Source organism: Bidens hawaiensis, unplaced genomic scaffold (genome assembly GCF_021521415.1).
Source record: "Bidens hawaiensis isolate Kalapana, Puna unplaced genomic scaffold, B.hawaiensis_p1.1 tig00016054_1, whole genome shotgun sequence".
Lineage (NCBI taxonomy): Eukaryota > Viridiplantae > Streptophyta > Magnoliopsida > Asterales > Asteraceae > Bidens > Bidens hawaiensis.
Genome location: NW_027492458.1, coordinates 101,620 through 116,071, shown reverse-complemented (window position 1 = coordinate 116,071; position 14,452 = coordinate 101,620). Strand labels below are relative to the sequence as shown.

Here is a 14,452-nt window from a genome sequence, read left to right as displayed (position 1 = left end):
GGCAATGTATGGGTTGTCATGGAGCGAGTTTAAGGAACTGTTAATGTCAAAATTCTGTCCGATGCATGAAACGGACCAAATCCAAACCAAGTTCCTAGCTCACAAGGTCGTCGGAACGAACCTTCGTGAGTATAATACCAAATTCCACGAGTACTGCCGCTTGGTGCCCCAGCTGGTTACCCCGGAATCCAGCAAAGTTACACGCTATATATGGGGGCTACCGCGGGAAATTCGTGACATGGTGAGGTCGCACTTGCCTCAAACCGCCGACTCCGCGATGGAATTGGCCGAATACTTAATGGGCGGAATGATCCGCAATAAAGAAGAAGATAAAAAGGTCGTGTCGACGCAAGATACGAGGAAGGATGGAAATACCCATTTCAAGGGTAAGGGAGTCGACCAACGAAGGTCGGGCTTCAACTCCGGCATCCCACAATGCAAGACTTGCAAGAAATACCATAGGGGTCGATGCCATCTAACTCCCCGTCCTTGTGAGTCATGTCACAAATTTGGCCACGCCACGGCCGATTGCTGGAAGAAGAAGATGACTTGCTACAACTGCAAGGAGATGGGACACCTTAGCTTCGAGTACCCCAAGAATAAGCCCGCGACTGGTGGTGCGGGTGGTAGCGGTCAGAAGAATGAGCCCAAGAAGGGCAATGCAAGAGTATTCGTCCTTAATACGAAGAAAGCGGCCGACACACCGGAAACCATTACCGGTACGTTTCTTGTTAACAATATCTATGCTAGAGTCTTGTTTGATTAAGGAGCCAATTTAAGTTTTATAGATTATAAGTTTTGTAGTCTATTAAACGAACCCTTAATCAAACTTAATGAAACTCTAAGGGTCGAGACCGCTAGTGGTGAAATTGTTAAAATCTTCGAAGCTTTAGAAAACGGAAAAATCTTATTAGCTGGTTACATTTTACCCATCCAATTGCTACCTATGACTCTTGCTGGTTTTGATGTTGTGTTGGGTATGGATTGGTTATCCGACAACCATGCCCGTATCCTTTGCAATAGCAAGACCATTGAACTCCAATCCCCGGACAAACGTACCATACGAATCGAATGGGATAAGGACGCTGGCCAAGTTAGCCTAATCTCTATGATAAAGGCTAACAAATGTTTAAATCAAGGATGCTTAGCATTCATGGCCTACGTCACCGAAGAACCTAAACCCAAGGAAATCAAAGTCGTTCCTGTAGTTTCCGATTTGCTGATGTCTTTCCCGACGAACTCCCCGGCATTCCCCCCGATCGCGAGGTAGAATTTAGAATCGATCTCATTCCCGGCACTGCTCCGATCGCCAAGACTCCATATCGCCTCGCACCAACCGAGATGAAAGAACTGAAGAAACAACTTGACGAGCTTCTCGAGAAAGGATTCATACGACCAAGTTCATCGCCATGGGGAGCGCCGATACTTTTTGTCAAGAAGAAGGATGGATCCATGCGAATGTGCATAGACTACCGAGCCGTCAATAAAGTTACGATCAAGAACCGATACCCACTTCCCCGAATTGATGATTTGTTTGATCAACTCCAAGGTGCTAGCTTCTTTTCCAAGATCGATCTCCGCTCCGGCTATCACCAACTTAAGGTTCAATCTGAAGACACTCCAAAGACCGCGTTTCGAACAAGTTACGGCCATTATGAATTCACCGTTATACCATTTGGACTTACTAATGCGCCGGCTGCGCTCATGGACATGATGAATCGTATCTGTAAGCCTTACTTAGATAAGTTTGTGATCGTGTTCATTGACGACATATTAATTTATTCTAAGTCAAGGATGATCATGAGAATCACCTTCGAACGTTACTTGAAACTCTTAGGGCCTAGAAACTGTACGCCAAGTTCTCGAAATGCGAGTTCTGGTTGCACGAGGTGCAATTTCTTGGTCACATCATCAACGTTAATGGTATTCAAGTAGACCCCGCTAAGATTGAATCTATCTCGAAGTGGGAGATCCCAAAGTCGCCAACCGAGATTCGAAGCTTCTTGGGATTGGCCGGCTATTATCGAAGGTTCATCGAGAACTTTTCTCGAATCGCTGTTCCCCTAACCTCCTTGACTCGAAAGAACGTCAAATATGAATGGGGAACAAAGCAACAAGAGGCGTTCGATATACTCAAACAAAAGCTTACCCAAGCTCCCATACTGGCCTTGCCAGAAGGTAGTGAAGACTTCGTTGTCTTTTGCGATGCGTCCCATTCCGGCTTGGGATGTGTATTGATGCAACGAAAGAAAGTAATCGCTTACGCCTCTCGTCACTTGAAAGTACACGAGAAGAATTACACGACTCGCGATCTAAAGTTAGGCGCCATAATCTTCGCACTTAAGATATGGAGGCACTATCTCTATGGAGTAAGATTTACCGTGTACACTGATCATAAGAGCTTAAAGCATATCTTTGATCAAAAGGAGCTCAACAAGCGCCAACGACGCTGGATGGAGACTCTTAACGACTATGACTGCAAAATAGTTTATCATGAAGGTAAAACCAACGTTGTGGCTGATGCCTTAAGTCGTAAAGAGCACGAAAAGCCAAAAAGAGTCTGAGAGTTAAGGCTAGAACTTCAAATCGATCTTGTTGACCAAATCAAATCCTCCCAAACTCAAGCAATCAACGAGAATCAAATCTCTGATGAAAAACGTAATGGCACCATTGACTCGCTAGTCAAAGGTGACGATGGTATCCTTAGACTTGCCATAGGATTTGTGTACCAACTGTGGGAGGATTGCGTGAGAAGATCTTAAACGAAGCCCATAGGTCTAGGTACATGATGCATCCCGGGAGTGACAAAATGTACCATAACCTCAAGGAGAACTATTGGTGGAATGGAATGAAAAGAGACGTCGCTTCGCATGTTGCGAAATGCTTAACATGTTTGAAAGTCAAGGCTGAACACCAAAAGCCTTCAGGATTGCTTCAGCAACCCGAACTTCCCGTATGGAAGTGGGAGTTGATTACCATGGATTTCATTACCAAACTTCCTAAAACGACTCGACAACATAATGCAATCTGGGTAATTGTGGATCGATTAACAAAGTCCGCACACTTTATACCCGTCAATGAGTCTTACTCAATGGACAAATTGGCTCGTATCTATGTTAACAATATTGTGACCCTACATGGGGTACCACTGTCCATTATTTCTGATCGAGACAGCCGTTACACGTCTCACTTCTGGAAAAGCTTCCAACAAGCGCTAGGTACGAAGTTAAACCTTAGCACTGCCTATCATCCACAAACTGATGGGCAAAGCGAAAGGACAATTCAAACGTTGGAAGATATGCTCCGAGCTTGCGTGATAGACTTAGGTGGAAGTTGGGATGACCACTTACCCCTAATGGAATTTTCGTATAACAATAGTTATCATGCAAGTATTCAAGCCGCACCGTTTGAGGCGTTGTATGGTCGAAAATGTAGAACGCCCGTGTGTTGGTCTGAAACTGGAGATAATCAATTATCTGGACCCGAGATAGTCCAAGAAACTACCAACAAAGTCCTCCAAATCCGCGAACGACTTAAGACGGCACGTGATCACCAAAAGAATTACGTCGATGTCCGTCGTAAGCCGTTAGAATTCAATGTCGGTGATAAAGTTCTTTTGAAAGTCTCGCCATGGAAAGGCGTAGTCCGCTTCGGCAAGAAAGCAAAGTTAAGTCCTCGATTCGTTATACCCTTTGAGGTACTTGAACGAATTGGTACCGTCGCATACCGATTGCGACTGCCCGAGGAAATGCAAGGGATACACGATGTATTCCATATCTCAAATCTGCGTAAATGTTTAGCCGATGAATCTCTCTCGATGCCGTTAAAAGATGTTGAAATTAATGAGAACTTAAAATTTTTGAGCGCCCAATTCAAATCGAAGATTCAAAACTTAAGAAGCTCAAAAGATGAACTTTGATAATAGTGAAAGTAAAATGGGATTCCCAACGAGGACCCGAGTATACTTGGGAACTCGAGTCTGAAATGAGAAAGAAATACCCCCACTTATTCTCGTGAAGCAATCTCGAGGACGAGATTTATTTCAAGGTGGGGAGGATGTAACATCACGGGAATTTTGGGCCAAAAATGACAACTCTCCAAAGTTAAGGGACTAATCCTGCCAAATTCAAACTCCAAAGTTAAAAATGAAAAATCTGTTTTCTTCTCCTATCGTGCTACGCGATGGGGACAAGCCATCGCGTATCGCAATGGGGTTTGGTCAAACCTTCTGGAAGGGTCAACAGCGATACGCGATCGCTGGTTGGACCTACGTCATCGCGTATCGCGATGTCGTGTCCCGACACGTAGCAAGATGTGGCACATCGTCCGCCACGTGTTAACACGTGACACACCGTCTGCCACATAGCAACACGTGGCATACCTACGTTGTGACTGTGCGTAGCTACATCGCGCTACGCGATGGGTGACTAGGAGCCTATCGCGTATCGCAATAGGATCAAAGATTTTGCCTATAAATAGCAGGTCCGGGGTCTTCACAATTCACACCAAAATCCAGCATACAATCATCTCTCTACTCTCTCACTACACCTCGAAATTCGTGCCAACAATCCACCTCGAAAACCGTGCCCCGATTCCTCGATAAACGTGCCATACCTCGATATTCGTACCTCTCTCCGACGACGTTCCGATCAAGAAGGTGATCCTGTACCGACGTCCTGACGATCATCTCGAAGTGCGTGCCGTGAAAAGTTGGTGTCTCGAGAAGCGTGCCGAAGTGAAGTGGCGATCAAAGCGAGTGTTGAAAAGATTAAGTGGCGTAGAAGTGCTGCTCGAGCATCTAGGAAATATTAAGCCGAGGAAAGGTAAGGCTTACTACCCGACTAAAATAATAATAAAAAATTATAAAGGCTTAATGTTTAAGTCGGAATTATGCTCGATGTTTATGGAAAGAAATTATATAACAAAGAAAAGAAAATAAAGAAATATGGAAGTGTGATGTATATATATATGCGTGAAAAATATATAATTCTTTGTTATGAATATTATATAAGTAATAAAGGATATTCTTATATGTTAATAGAAAAAGAATCGTTTCTTAGAGAAGAAAAAACGTCAGATTTTTATAATAAACTAAAGGTTTATAAATATCAATTTTAAAACTAAAGGTTTTAAAGTAAAAGAAATGAACTAAAGGTTCATCGAGATAATAAGACTAAAGGTCTTAAGCCGGATTGTATATCCGACTAATAAAAGTTATACTCATACTATAGGTGCGAGATAGCAAGAAAGATTACGCAAGGACGGTGTTGGAAACCGATCCCGATCAAAGGTGAATACTCACGTCAAGGATCCTATCAATTTAGTCAAGGTCACTATGCAACTTCAAAGTTGTTGCGATGTTGCCATTGCACATGGTAGCTACCGATACTTAGTAACCAAGCCGTAGCATCATTAAGGGGTGTCGTCCCCACGACTCCACAATGGGTCAACTCTTAAGCCATGCCGTTAACTAAACCATCCTTTAAATGGTACCCGTTGAAACTTTGTCATAGTACGTCTCTTATATGATATTTTCCTCTCTGAGCATGAGCTCTCTAGTATGCCAAGTATAATGATTAATGAGAACCTTAATTAATTCTTCAACCTACATTTGATTTGAATGGCGTTTTGACTTCAAGGTAAGTCATTAGACTACTCTCATTCATGATCTAGGATTGCAATCCTAACAATTAAGGAAAAAAAAAGAAAAAATGGCATTAAAGGGGCAAACCAATCGGTCCACCAATTGGGATTGCAATCTTTTCTTTTTCTCAATAATGGCCACGTGTTAGCATGTAATTGGATGTGCTTTTATTTTATTTTCTTTTTTATTCTCACCAATTAATTATATATACTTTTTGGTTTTTTTATAACTTATTATATTTGACTTTTTAAAAAATCTAAAAACACAGTCTTAGTTTTTTTTGTGAGCATTACGGTATAAATTTCATTAAAAGTGAAGCTTGTTTAAAAAATAGTATTTTTTTGTATAAAATTTTAGTTTTAACTATCATTGAATTATTTAAAGTTTTTTATATTTAAAAAAATATAATTACTTAACTGTATTTATATAGTTAATCAAAACTAATTATAAATTGAATTTATTTAATAAAAAAAAGATAAGATTGGGTTGTTAATGTGAGTAAAAGATTGAAGTGGATTAAATTTTGTAGATTGAAGAGACAAATTAATTATATAATGTAAGATTGAGATTGTGAGATTGTTGATGGGGATAGTTTTAAACCTACCACTCATTAATATTAGTTTAAAGCTCAAAAAATTCAAACCCGGGACATGAATCACTAAAGGAAAACTATCTGACCAACGATCAAAATCCTAATGGCAGAGTAGCACCAGATGTCAGTTAGTAAAAGTTTGTGAACAGAAATCCACTTACAGCTGTAACACTCAAGTCTTATCGACTGACTGAATATAAGTTAAACCTCTTTATATTGACAGAATTACAAATTTTGTCCTTTAAAAAAAGTCAAAAACCGGTTCGTGTCCTTTTCTAAGTTTCCTTGCAGGCGGTGTACTTTAAACTTTTTTTTTCTACACGTTATGTCCTTTACGCTAACTGGGTTAGAAAAACTCAGTTAAATGCCCTCACGTGAGACGCATGTGAGGGCATTTTTGTCTTTTCGTCTACCTGCAACTTCTTCTTCTTCTTCTTCTTCTTCTTCTTCTTCTTCTTCTTGCAGACCACCATCACCATCACCATTCTTGCAGACCTCAAACACCATCACCACCGCCACCACAGGTCCGCCACCAACCACCGCTCCATCTCCGACGCCGACTCCCATCTCCGACGTCGACTCCCCTCGTTCTGACGCCCAGAAACCCAGAAACCCACAAATCCCCTCTCACAAATCAAATCAATAAAATCAATATTCTAATATATTGAAGCATCACACCACACCCAGATCGTGTTCATCTTCTTCATTTCTTCATATGTGAACCACCCGCCGGAGCACGACACAGCTGACCCTTCATCCAGTGGCCCCACCTCCATCTGGGTTTGGGTTTGACCCGTTGGGTTTATGGGCAAATGGCATTAATGGGTAATTAGCCAAATCTTGAAACCAATCGCCGTTAATGAAGGATAATTTTTGTTTTAATCGGGTTAATCTTTTGTTGTAGGGTTTTTGGTTGGAAATTGGGGGTAATATTTGTAGGGTCTCCGGCGAAGTCCGCCGCCGGGTCATTCGGATCCGGACCTTCCCGGAGCGGCGACAGGGCTTCCAATGGCCTTAAGCTGCCGGATCTTGACATAACGGGTTCGGGTTGACCCGCATGGTGGCTGCTGCCTTTTCTTCTCCGGAGCAGGCCCGAGTTGGGTGAGCCGCTTTGACTCCGACCGGGTTTGGGAGCCCGGTTTCTTGACCTGCCTGGAGATAAAGAAGACGGGAGGTGTAGTGAGAGGGAGGGAGAGAGTAGAGAGAGAGGAAGAAGACGGGAGGTGTAGTGAGAGGGAGGGAGAGAGTAGAGAGAGAGGAAGAAGACGGGAAGAGAGAGAGAGAGAGTATATATTTAATATCTATTATTTATTTTTGTTATAATATATTAATTTATTTTTTAATTATAAATAACTACCAGTAGACGAAAAGACAAAAATGCCCATCACATGTCTGGCACATGTCATACTTAACTGAGTTTTTCTAACCCAGTTAGCGTAAAGGACATAACGTGTAGAAAAAAAAGTTTAAAGTACACCGCCTGCAAGGAAACTTAGAAAAGGACACGAACCGGTTTTTGGCTTTTTTTAAAGGACAAAATTTGTAATTCTGTCCTTTATATTTTTAAACCTTTCACTTAAATACCATAACAAATGTAGCCAAAATAACTGAATTCACGTCCACATCAACACACATGGTACAACAACAAGAATCCCCGAATCACTAGTTTCAACTAAAATTAGTTCTTGTGGTCATGGATAAAGTAAAAACATGAACACTTGGATGTGAAAACTAAGGTGTGATGAGTGAACCACCACAGCAACAACAGACAACCAAGCATAACGGCAAAGCTTGATGCCCGCTTATGTTTGTCATCATAAGCCATAAAATGAACTTAAACCAATCATCAGATTTGAAAAGGTATTAACATCATCAAAATATTAAAAAAACAAAATAAAAAAACATGGTTAATTGATTTGTTTGTGCTCAGACAGCCAAGGGTTTGTCGTCAAAGAGAATGGGAAGAAGAGCCCAACATCAGAAACTCTAGTCCACAAGTTGTTTCATCATCGCACAATAAATCAAATTTCATTTCAAATTATCTAATACAAAAAAGTTACACATTAGTCATAATGTCTGAGGTGTTTCCAGGATACAATGGCACTGAACAGCTATTTATCAGGATAGCCACAATTGTTGATTTGGCGTCCGAGCCATTACACCGTGAGGAACTTATTACATCCTCCAGAATTGGTAAATGGACGCAAATAATAATATAATACGGAATGATAAATAAAAAGGCTTAGTGGAAGGAGAAGTCGTTTTTAAATTGGGATCACGGCAAAGACAACTTTCACTGCCTTGTCCACTTCCCTAAACACATTCCCATGTGTTTAACCTCATCATTGCAATTAACCATTCCAATGTTTTATAAAAAAAGACTCCACAAACAAAAACAATAAATAAATTATAACTAATTAAAAATCAATACGTTTATGAAAATTATTGATGTTTTGAAAGAACGAATATCGCTCAGATGGCATGATTATAAATTGGTTCGATTCTGCCACCAGAGTTTCCTCACTCTAATTCAGAAGAGGGAGCTTTGTATCCTCATAGCAATTCTTTTCATTCCCCCCACAAACATCAATAATTATTATAAACCATAAACCATAATAAATCATAAATCAAAACAAAAAGAAATAATAAAAAAGATCGCTCAGTTCAGCGGGAATATCGACACGCAAACAGATCTATGTAAATGAATAGATAAGACTGCATTCCGGTCTGTTGAGCTTGAATTTTCCTAGTCATCATTGCGATCTTACTTTAAAATTTAAAATAATAATGATTTGTAAAAGTAAACATAATAAAAAAACAAATACAGATTTTGGTGAGGAAGAAGAAGATGGTGGCGGATGGGTGTGAAAGAGTGGGGACTGGTAAGGGGTTTTTATAATGCGAAGAAATTAGGGTTTTCTTTTCGTTGGAGGCAGCATATTTCATATATTCCTGATTTTATGAAAACAAAATGAAAAAGAGCTAATTTTACATTTATGTCACTAAAATGAATCGACTTTCACTCTTTGAGTACGTATTCTTGTTTTTTGTTAGGTTGTGGTTTCGGTTTTCATGTTTAAATCAATTGAGTCACTTTGGCCAATGTTGTTAGTTTTTTCGTTTAAATGGGAGGTTATTAAGATATGAGGGCTATTTAAGCAAATTATAATTGATTTATCGGCGGTAAATGCTCGTTAGTATAAAGTTACCACATACTTACTATCAACAAACTTGATCCATCATTAACAAGACATCATCGAAAGTTAATTAGTTTAGTTGTATTCTACATTAACTTGCTTGTTAGTGGTAACAGGCCAAAGTGGCAACCTGGTATGAGTTGGTCACCGGTGTTGTTGATCATCATGAGTGAAGGGGTTTTTGAGATTGTCTATTTTCACCAACTTATAAACTTTTAACTTTTAGAAATGTTAAAAGTTGTTTCAGTTTGTTATTTATTAACTTTTTGGAAAAGTTATAAGAATGACCAACCAAACCAGGAACGATAGTAACTTGGCGCATTAGTAGCAACCTGGGAGGTTAATACCAAGTAAGTAACCGACTTACTGCTGACAAACAATCATCAGTAGTAATTCATTATTGAGGTATTTTATATTGTCGGTTTTCATAGTAAATACATTATTTATTGTTCATGTACTCTTTTTTGTGTTATGTGATTAAGATTTTGAGCCTTTAAAATACTTTAACACGATACTAAGGTTGTAAACGATTCAGAATGTGGTCCTCTTTTGAAAAAAGTTGCTAAACCTACCTCGAATATTTATGTTTTTAATTACAAGTTATAATTTTTATAACAAGTTTCATCAATTTTTTTTTAATGTTTCTAACCTCACTGAGTCCACGATAAGCAATTAAGTATCTGAAGAGGTAGGTCCCAGCAGAGCCCAGTTGGACCCGCAAGACTCACCTTAAACAGGGACGTCTGCGCAGAGACCAACTGGATCCGCAGGACCAACCATGCTCAGAGACGTAACGTCCTTACGCGCAGTACGCAAGCTGGTCCCGCAGGAAATGCCTCCCAATGGTGAAGGACTCCGCCTGTCCCCGCAGCCTCGGATACAAGCCATTAGGGAAGGCCACCCGCGCAGCATGGCTACACGCACAAGGCACTTAACTCTCCCCAGTGTCACCTGAAGGAATGAGCAAAGGCGGGAGGGGGAAAACTCCCGCCTAAATGAGCCAGTCCGTATGATGGAGGATCTTTTGTGTGATACCTGACGAGGTACAGACAAAAGATCTGACCAAGAATGCGACAGCTCACTGACAGCAGCATGGCAGACAGCACGCCACAGCACTGTGACCAATAGCCGCCGCCTACCCACCAACTCCTGCCATACCACGTGCCTAGCCTGTGGTTGGCAGAAGAGGAAGAGTGCACGACACGCCTGCTCTGTGTCAGCCGCTACCTATCCACCACTCACAGGCAGGGCACGTGCATAGGTTACAGTTGGTAGCGTGTTGGGCCGGCTAAACCCCTTGGAAACCTACCTTCGGCTATAAATACCCCAATGGTATGATCATCTTATCTTATCATATATACCTGATATCTGCTCTAGCAATCTCTTAATATACTTTTATATTTAAAGAGCAATCTAGTCTGATTCTCACGCCGGAGGGTGGTCACAAGGAGGAACCCCCCCCTTCTCAGTGACGAGCTCACGGTGTCTGTTTTGCAGGTTATCAGAAGAACCATCTTCCAAGGGTCTAACCCCTCGTGGGAAACAGCTCTCCAACCCCCAGGTTACCAGTAATCTGCCCGGGGTCTGGTTAGTGTTTCTTCATTGGCGCCATCCGTGCATAAAGCTAGAACTTCATTTTTCTCCAGTTTTTTCAAACTTCTAGAAAGATGGTTAAAGAAACTCCGGTAACCACAACCCCAGCTACTGGAGGGAATACCGGCAACACAGTTTTTACAAACACTACCCCGGTTACCCAAGCCGGGGCAAGTGAAGTAAATTTTACGAACACTACCCCAGTTACCCAAGCTGGGGCAAGTGCAGTAAATAATCGCCCACTGGGATTCACCGATACCCAGTTTGAAAAACGAACAAGACTCCCCCGCCAAACTCTCGATGAAGTTAAGGCATGGGCGGAGGCACGACAAAAGGAATTCCAAGCTGAGTTGGACGAACGCTTGCGTTCCGTCCAACAGGCCGACGAATTCGAAGAATACTTGGACAATGACTCGGAGGAATCCGACTCCGACGCGAACCCTCGCCATAGGGCAAAAGGGAAGCGTAAGGAAACGGACTCCCAACCGAGAAGGCATTTTGGACAAGCCTTCAAACCAAAAAGCACAGGTGGAAGTTCACGAGACTTCTCCAAAACGTTCAGACCGAACGTTGCAAATGCGGGAACGTCCAAATTTGCAAGGGACATTGCGGAAGCAATTGCCCCAAAAAGTGCCAAACAAATGCCCAACATAGGCACTTATGATGGTATGTCCGACCCAGACGACCATTTGAACAGGTTCATAGCAGGGGCAACCGTCAGCAACTGGACGGAACCCACGTGGTGTTACATGTTTCAAATGACGCTGGTGGGGGCTGCTAGGGTTTGGTTTGATCGTTTACCGGTTAACCACATTTACGACTGGGCAGACTTCCAGCAGAAGTTTAGCCAACACTTCAGCCAGCAGCGAAAGTATACCGAGGAGCAATGGACAATCCTCAAATGCATACGGGAAGAAGATGAATCTCTGCCAAACTTCATCACTCGCTTCAACTCAAAGAAGTTAAGTTTGGGCAATATCAGCGAGGATCTTGTTCGCGCAGCCTTCATCCAGGGCGCGCAGGACCCAGAGCTTATCCGCACCCTAACGGGTAAAGATGGAATGCCATCCACATGGGATGGCATCATGACAGCAGCCAAACGCTATGCGGAAACGGAGAAGCAACTGGGTAGAGACCTTCCGCAGAGCACAAACCTTTACACCCAGAGGACGAGAGAGGACAACGTCCTCACCGCCCGATTGAACAAAAAACGGAAGCAAGGCATTTGGCAGTCAAGGGTAAACTTTGACACCTCATCCGGCTTACAGCACCGATTGGGTGAAAGGGATAATGTAAAGCTGCACCGGAACTCCAGATGGACGCCACTTACCAAAAGCGTCACTGACATATTTGCTACTGAAGAGCTCCCATGGCCAAAGCCTCCAGTAATCCGACATCGTCACGATGCTGATCGGAGCAAGTACTGTGACTATCACAGAACAAAAGGCCACAACACTGAAGAATGCATAGACGTAAAAGACATGGTCGAAACATTCGTCAGAGATGGGACGCTCGCGCACCTCGTGGCGAAATAAAAGCTAAGCAGGCAGGCAGGTGCGTGTGGAACCATGGCTGGGGTAAACACGAATAAAAAATCAGCTTCAATATGGAGACTACATGCTGCAGAAAGAACGAGATCCCGAAACAGGTGCGTGTCGGCTCGATGGCACTCCTGTCCCAACATGGAAGGGAGTTCAATTACACAGTTTGCATGTAATCAATTCCAATTTGTACAGAAAAGGCCAAGAGCCACTTCTAATGGAAATGATTCTCTTTCAAACGTCGAAGCTGATGATTTACATTTATACTTTTGTACACACTAATATGCCGGTTTTCACCGCATAATTACAAAAAACGTCATTGCATGGGAAGGCGGTCCTACCCGCACGAACCCAAAAAGCATGATAAACCTTCACGCAGGTCAGTTGAAGGGGAAAAAAGTTACCATATGAAAGTGCTGGTCTATCCGCATGAATCATTCGAGGGAACTGCACCAACCTATCAACAACCGCGCGTGGGACGGTTCAAAATTCTTAAGAGGAAAAGGTAAACCTATACGCAGGTCAGATATGGGTAAAGTTATGCCATCCTACTAAGTGCAAGTGACGGGTCTACCCGCACAATCACGAAAGAGGAAGCAAAACTTCACACCTATTATCAGCCACGTTCAAAGGTTAACTTATCCTCAACAGGCAAACCTTCACGCAGGTCAGTTGAAGGAGAAGAGTTCAATTATTCCATTAAATGAAAGTGCCGGTCTATCCGCATGAATCATGAAAGGAAAATGAACAACCGCGCGTCGAACGGTTAAAACTATCCAACACTGGTGACGGCATTCACATTACGTGAAGTCGTTGCGTGGGAAGGCGGTCTTACCCGCACGAACCCAATAACGTGGCAAACCTTCACGCAGGTCAGTTGAAGGAGAAGAGTTCAATTATTCCATTAAATGAAAGTGCCGGTCTATCCGCATGAATCATGAAAGGAAAATGAACACTAACCTATCGACAACCGCGCGTCGAACGGTTCAAAACAAAATTCTTAAAAAGGTAAGAAAAACCTACACGCAGGTCAGGTATGGGTAAAGTTTTGCCATCCTACTAAGTGCAAGTGACGGTTCTACCCGCGCAATCACGAAAGAGGAAGCAAAACTTCACACCTATTATCAACCACGTTCAAAGGTTAACTTATCCTCAAAAAGTAAGAAAAACCTACACGCAGGTTAGATAAAAGTTAAAGTTTAGCCATCCTACCAAGTGCAAGTGACGGTTCTACCCGCACAATCACGAAGGAGGAAGCGAAACTTTAACCCACTATCAACCACGTTCAAAGGTTCTTATTCTAAAACACTTGGAAAATTGCTATTTTAAACTAAGTATGCAAGTCATAAGTTTATAAAGCAAAGAATCCAATGAAAGGAATAACAATCGTATATTTCAATGATGTATTACAACAGTGGCCGGGTAACTACCCGCCTAAAAGAAATCTATACAAAGCTAAGTCTATCCTAGCAGTGGGAAGGGATCTTCAGGATCAGGCTTCAGGGCCACCTCCGCTTGGACCAGCACCGTCAGAGAGCGGCTGCCCAAGGAAAGCCTTAAGGATGTTTAGCCCATCATCAGCAGCAGCAGCTTCATTCACCTTCTCCACCACTGGATGCGGGAAGGCAGCGTACTGGTTCACAGCTTGGTCATAAGCAGCTTCAGTATTAACATTGAATAAAGGGAAGTTGGAGGGCGGAAAGCCTCTCTCAGCAAACCCTAGACCAAGCAGGAAGCCAGTCTTCTCCCCATCCTCATGAGAAGCGTTGAGGGCTGCGCTCATCGCATCGTCATAAGAGGTCTCTGAAAGGACCCGACGCACAACCTACAAAAGAATACAAGTTAGAACATTTTCTAATTACGAGCGGAAAGCGTAAATAAAAAG

The 14,452-nt window shown here is 42.3% G+C and overlaps 4 non-coding genes across 4 annotated transcripts; all 4 read right to left on the bottom strand.

The window, feature by feature from the left end:
• Positions 1-8,154: 8,154 nt before the first annotated feature.
• Positions 8,155-8,255, bottom strand: LOC143550576 (small nucleolar RNA Z157/R69/R10). The gene has a single exon (XR_013138343.1). It is a non-coding gene; the product is annotated as a small nucleolar RNA Z157/R69/R10 (small nucleolar RNA).
• Positions 8,256-8,306: 51 nt separating this feature from the next.
• Positions 8,307-8,431, bottom strand: LOC143550579 (small nucleolar RNA snoR80). The gene has a single exon (XR_013138346.1). It is a non-coding gene; the product is annotated as a small nucleolar RNA snoR80 (small nucleolar RNA).
• Positions 8,432-8,473: 42 nt separating this feature from the next.
• Positions 8,474-8,588, bottom strand: LOC143550577 (small nucleolar RNA Z152/R70/R12). Its single transcript, XR_013138344.1, has one exon. It is a non-coding gene; the product is annotated as a small nucleolar RNA Z152/R70/R12 (small nucleolar RNA).
• A 301-nt stretch (positions 8,589-8,889) lies between these two features.
• LOC143550578 (small nucleolar RNA Z107/R87) lies at positions 8,890-9,000 on the bottom strand. The gene has a single exon (XR_013138345.1). It is a non-coding gene; the product is annotated as a small nucleolar RNA Z107/R87 (small nucleolar RNA).
• Positions 9,001-14,452: the final 5,452 nt, after the last annotated feature.